The sequence below is a fragment of the Arvicanthis niloticus genome, chromosome 28 (assembly GCF_011762505.2).
Source record: "Arvicanthis niloticus isolate mArvNil1 chromosome 28, mArvNil1.pat.X, whole genome shotgun sequence".
In the NCBI taxonomy this organism is placed as follows: domain Eukaryota; kingdom Metazoa; phylum Chordata; class Mammalia; order Rodentia; family Muridae; genus Arvicanthis; species Arvicanthis niloticus.
The window spans coordinates 4887510-4893712 of NC_133436.1; the positions used below are offsets into that span (position 1 = coordinate 4887510).

The window sequence follows — 6203 nt, forward strand, 5'->3', positions numbered from 1 at the left end:
CCAAATTAGTGCCACTCCTTATGGGCCAAGCCTTCAAACACATTCGTTTACAGGGCCAAACCTATTCAAACCACCATACCTGGCAACTCGGCACAGTCTTCTTTTCAGTTGGGTGGGGTGGATGCTAGTACAATGTATACACTGACAGATGCTACATAATATCTAATCTACTAACTGATTTTCCAGTTGCCATAACAAAGTATCTTATAAGAAGCAAACTTGGGGCAGGAGGGGTTATTTTGGCTCACAGTTGGAGGATTCACTATAGCATGGCAGGGAAGTGACTGGTGGTACCAGGAAGGGCAGCTGGTCACATTATATTCACAGTGATAAATGACTATGCTCAGAAGACTTTCTCCCTTTATGTATAGTCTGGTACCCCAGGCAGGGATTAGTGCTGCCATTTTTTTTTTTCAGGACAAAAGATTGTTTTATTTTAATGACTGATCCATGTGAGACCACAGCCAGACCACTATGTGCAGACTTGAGGAAAGCTTTATTTCTTGGTCTCTTTCTCCTTGGACAGAGTCTTAAAGATCTCTTCCTTCTTAGTCTGGAAGCGCTTCTCCTCGTGCTTTTGTGCTTTGACTTGCGAGCCTCAGCCTGGTCATCCAATAGCTTCTTGCCAGCATTGTCTGCCTTCAGTTTGTGGATATGCTCCTTAAGAATCCACTTGTCTTTTTAATACATTCCCTTTGACCTTCAGGTACAGGCTGTGATACATATGGCAGTCAATCTTCTTAGATCCCCAATATCTCCTGAGAAGGCGGTGCAGGATCCTCATCCTCCTCATCCTGTTCTCTGGCATCCGAGTGTTGGCAGTACCCTTCCACCTCCCTGTGCCCATACACCTGCCCTTCTGTCAGGCCAAGGTGTTTTTCCAGCATCAAGCCCAGGAACAGACAGTCACAGGCTTCTGGATGATCAGCCCATCTTTGATCATCTTCCTGATCTGCTGACGGGGGTTGGCATTGGTGATTTCATTGGTCTCATTTGAGATCCAACCAGACCTCATTTTTACCACAGCAGAGGACACTGGAGGCAAGCCTCTTCTGTAGCCTGAGCGTACCCATGGGTGCAGACACAGCAGCAAAGGGGGCGGGGGAGTGCTGCCATTTTTAAGGGTGAGTCTTGAGCCCTCAATTAACCTAATCAAGATGATCCCTCACAGGCACACCTAATCTAAAAATCCTTCATTGACTGAAATTTGTGGAATCTTGTCTCCTAGGTGATTCCAGATTCTGCAAGGTTGACAATACTAACCATCAGATCTGTGAAAAGGTTTCAAATTGCAGAGCAAACGGAGAGGTTTCCCATACACTCTCCTACTAAGGCTCAGTGCAGCTTATTGAGTCTATGGTTTGATATTTGACTTTTCCCATACAAGAAGCCCTAGGTTCTTGTGTAGATTAGTTACTGGGAGCACATTATCATAGTAAATGAGGTCCACAGAGCCCCTCAGACCCGACGTAGGTTCTTCTCTCATAGGCAGAACCCAAGCCCTGTCAGCTCTGTTCCCCGACTCTCTGCTTCTCCTTAGTGTTCTTTCTGTGGTTCCAGGTTCCCCCTCTCCTCTCTGGTTGCCACCAGTATACCAGCTCAGAGAGGACTGGGTGGAGTCCAGAATGGGCAGGATCTCAGTTAGGAGTGAGTATGAGAGTGGGGAGAGATGCTTTCTCTCCAAATCTTAGTGTGATGACTCTTTTAGGCAAAGACCTTCCTTCACTGATGATCTTTAATGAAGCGACTTTCTGAGACAAGCTTAGCCTGCTCATGTCCCCCTCCCCCCGCCCCTGGAGTAGGTTTAAACACATGTACTTTATTCAGGGTGAACCAAAGGTTATATAGTCTGGGTGTGAGGATATCCAGGGTGGCAAAAGGTCATGGCTGAAAGCCAAGGTACTGAGATGCCTCATTAGCATGGAGAGGTGTTCTGGGGGCTGGGAGACTGATGCCAGTGACCACCTGGTTGGCGGTCACCTGGTTATGAGCCCCAAGACAGGCACAGAAACAGGGAGGAAACTAATTCCACTCCTGCTAGCCTCAAGTTTTGAGATTTCTGAGGTTTGACCATGCCCTACTTCACCAGTTCCATGTGGGTTTCCCTTGTGGGATGGTCCACATGCCCCACACTCTCCATTGTAACCCTCTCAAGGGTGGCTGCCATTTCTGTCCCTCTCCTGCTCCAAAGAAGCTGATCTTTAGTTATTTTCTGTGCCTCAGGAGGATTCCTACAGTGTTAAAAGCCCTCCTCCTTCATGACCACACCTGTAATGTACTGTGTCCTCTGGAAGAGCAGCATGGTCATAGTGACAAGACGTCATCCTGCGTCACCGTGCGTCTGCATTAGAGATTAGGATCCAGCCCTAGGGGGCCTGGTAATGATGTCTGCTTTCCAGAAAGCTTACTGATGGCAACCTGGTAATGAGTTCTGGCTTCATCATGGGTTAAACATTGACCCTGTGGGAAGGAGATGAAGAAAAAGTTGAGGGGTTATAGAAGACCATGCTTCAAAAAGGTGCAGATTCTTTCACTCCCCAAATTTTCTTTGAAGTTTACTATAGCTAGAAGTACATCCCTTTTGAGACAGGATGTCATCTGGACTGCCTAGGGGCACATGCAAACTTTAAGACCTGACTCAAGGTAGACTGACCTTCAAGGGCTCACGTACTATCTTAAGAGAAAATCCAGATATGAATTCAGTCCGACAGCCACTGAGCTGTCTTGCATATTTCATCCCTGTGTCTTTCTGCTGTCCTTTCTCTCATTCCTAGCTGAAATGGGAGTCCTTGTGGGCTTCCACTCATCATCTCAGTATCACATGAAGGTCCTCTATCTGAGTCATCCCTCCAACCTTCAGTTAAGTGGCTATTGTTTGTTAACATTTGTGTAGGCTTGTCCAGTCTTCAGCCCTAAACTCATTTAAACCATTATGGTATAAAAACAAAACAAAAAAGCCATTATGGTATTATTTTGAAATTTATTTTATTACTTGAGTCTATGGTTCTCAAGGATGAACTTTGTATGTGATGTCATATTTTCAGTGTCAAAGGGAGTCTATGAAATCTTCCCTTACCTATGCTTCAGAACACACATATTTACATACATGCCCATATACGTGCATACACTCACATTTTTGTGCACCCATACTTGAATATCCATATACATGCATATACACATGGAGTTTATTACCCATCCCTTTATGATACCAAGGTATTGCATTCTTATACCAGCTCTTGTCTACCCCCTCCTTTTCTAGATGTGAACTTCCCTGGTGGTAAAGCTGCTTCCTTGACTTCTGTAGCCTCAGAAAGTACCCATCATGATATCAGAAAGAATATGGCCTTTTTCAGATTTATAGTGCCCGGCATTTAACATGCACTGAATTCTCTTGAAGAAATACAAAGAAGAGCAACCATAGGCAGCCATGTTAGGGATGTACAAGGCATTTCACTATGCCATTGTGACCTGCTGGCACAAGGTTTCCGCTTGTCCGCAGGGTAGCTGTGTCAAGGCTACTATGGACATGTGAAATCATAGTACTTCCCATGGCTTGGTGCTTTCCAACTCTGCTTAGCACTTACGATAAACCATGGCCACCATGTTTGCACTCTGAAGTGTGACAGTAAAACTAGGAGATATTTAGTTCCTTTGTATATATTCTTGTTCAGTTTTACTGGCAGATGGTTCATTCTTACCAAGGATCAGAACACCCCCAGGAAATAATTGTTCTTTTTTCTATATTAAGAACTTTCGTTTTTTTAACATGAAGACAGTACTTTAGCCTTCCCATCTGTCTCCCTCCTATATCTCTTCCTCCCTTCCTTTTCACATATCTGATTATCACGTATCCAACATGCTATTCATGTACCTTGGGGTCATTACTCAAAATAAGTCACCTGAATACCACCCCAGCGGTTTGATAGCACCTCGAGTCAATCTGATAACCAAGATAGCTGCTAAATAAGTAACAGGTAGGGAGGTATGCTCAGTGTGGAAAATCTCCATGAGGAGATGTTCCTGTCTAGGGTGAGATGGAGGGTGATGCCACACAATTTAATTATGTTGCTCAGAGTGGCACATACTTAACACATATGGATTATTTATTTATGGAATTTTTCCATTTAACAGTCTCAGTCCTCAGCTGACCTCAGCTAACTGAAACCTGCAGAACAAACCCACAAGTGCTGAAAGGCAGTTATATCATGCAGAGGATCTCTGGCATGGGAAGTTGGTTATTCAGCAATTTCTCAACCAGCTCTGCCAACAGCCCTGGCCCAGTAAACACTCACCTCACTTGTCTGACCTCTGCTTATCTATATCTACAAAGCCAATAGCATGTCAATTTCCTCTTCCACCCAAGAGAAAAAGTCATACAAGTGTGAAGTGACAGCTTCTCTTCTAGAAGGTTCTAGGGCTCTTCATTATTGAAACTGGATGTGAAAGTTCAGTCCAGTGGCCATTGAACTGATTCTGTCTTTTCATGACTGTCAGGGTCTCTTCTAGTATTTTCATGCCCTTTTTTGTTAGATGCACATATGTTTATATTTATTACATCCTTTGCATAGATCAGCCCCTTCATTTTAAAATCTTCCTTTTCATGCTTGCATGCAGCATAGTCATAGTTTTTATTCTGGTTCAACAATCTCTGCCATTTGATTGGATCTCTAGCCCATTTACAACTAGTGTAATTTATGTCTGTCCTTGGCTTTCTGCTTTCTGTGCAACTCATTATTCATTGTTTATCTATTTCTCCTTTACTAATTTCTACATTATGGAGGGGGGGTGCCTTCTAAAGTAGCTTTCATGAATGGTTTCCTACTTTCTTCTCATTGTCTGGTTTCAGATAACCCCAGGTTCTGTTCCATCATACCACTTCTCAGATTTAGGATCACAAACAGGATTTCCCCTGTTTGGCTTCAGCCTGGGATACCTGCCTTCTCTTTGTACACTGACCTTTTAGTGGGCTTCTGTGTACAAGTAGTATCCACTGGGAAAGGCAAGGAAATCTACTGTAACATAGTACTTCTATAGAGACAGAGGACAGAAACCAGAGCTCAGAGGCTCTCCTCTCCCTCCCCCTCCCCCTCCCCCTCCCCCTCCCCCTCCCCCTCCCCCTCCCCCTCCCCCTCCCCTCCCCCTCCCCCTCCCCCTCCCCCTCCCCCTCCCCCTCCCTTCTTCTCTCACTTTCCTCCTGCTCTCTCTCCTCCTGCTCTCTCTCTCTCTCTCTCTCTCTCTCTCTCTCTCTCTCCTCCCTCCCTCCCTCCCTCCCTCTGACAAAACATACACAACTCAGTTTGCCATTTTCTCTGAGTTCTATAGAGGTGAGCTCGTTCATGTCCTTATGCAGCTGTCACCATCCACCATCCACTCCAGGGTATTTCATCTACCCAGCTGAGCCTCTGGTCCCATCAAACCTTACCCACTGCCCCTCATTCCAGCCCCAGAGACAACCAGTCGGCTCTTCACCTCCATGAACCACACTTAGAATCTTATTCAAGTAGAGCGGTGGCTTATTTGTCTCTAAGCGCCTGTCTTATTCCTCTTAGCACAGTGTTTTCAGTGTTCATGCCCATGTGTAGAACCCATTTGTTCATGTCATTTGAGTCGCAGTCTGCGGTAACTAAGCTTCATCTTGGAGAACCTCCTTTGTTATCTCATAGAAAAGATTGGTCAGCATCAGACAAGTCTGTTTTTATTTATCTCTGGGAAAGTCTTTGGCTTTTACTTTTTCTTTGTTGGATCTGTATGACTAAGGTTCTTACTCCTTAGTACTTTGTGCTTTCCAGTTGCTTTCCAGCAACCTACTTCTGCTGAGAAGTCCTCTGCTGACTAACAGGGTTCTCCCTGCTCTTCTACCATTCCTTTCTAAGTTTCTGGACTTCACCATCGTCCTGTCCTCTCTCATTTCATTGTTCATGGAGTTGACTAAGTTCCCAGATAGTTCTATTGTTTTTATTAATTTGGAGCTTTTAGTAATTATTTTTATTTGAATTTTTCTCTGAAGCTCTGTTTGTTTGGTTGGGTTCTTTTTTTGGTTTTGGTTTTTAAAACAGGGATTTTCTGTATACCTTGGGTGTCCAGGAACTCGATTTGTAGACCAGGCTAGCCTTCAACTCAGAGATCTGCCTGCCTCTGCCTCCTGAGTGCTAGGATTAAAGGTGTGTGCTACCATGCCTGTTTCAGTTATTCTGTCAAACTCA

At 44.6% G+C, this 6203-nt stretch overlaps 1 pseudogene; it reads right to left on the reverse strand.

The window, feature by feature from the left end:
- Nucleotides 1–496: 496 nt before the first annotated feature.
- Nucleotides 497–1073, reverse strand: LOC143439952 (large ribosomal subunit protein eL19 pseudogene; annotated as a pseudogene).
- Nucleotides 1074–6203: the final 5130 nt, after the last annotated feature.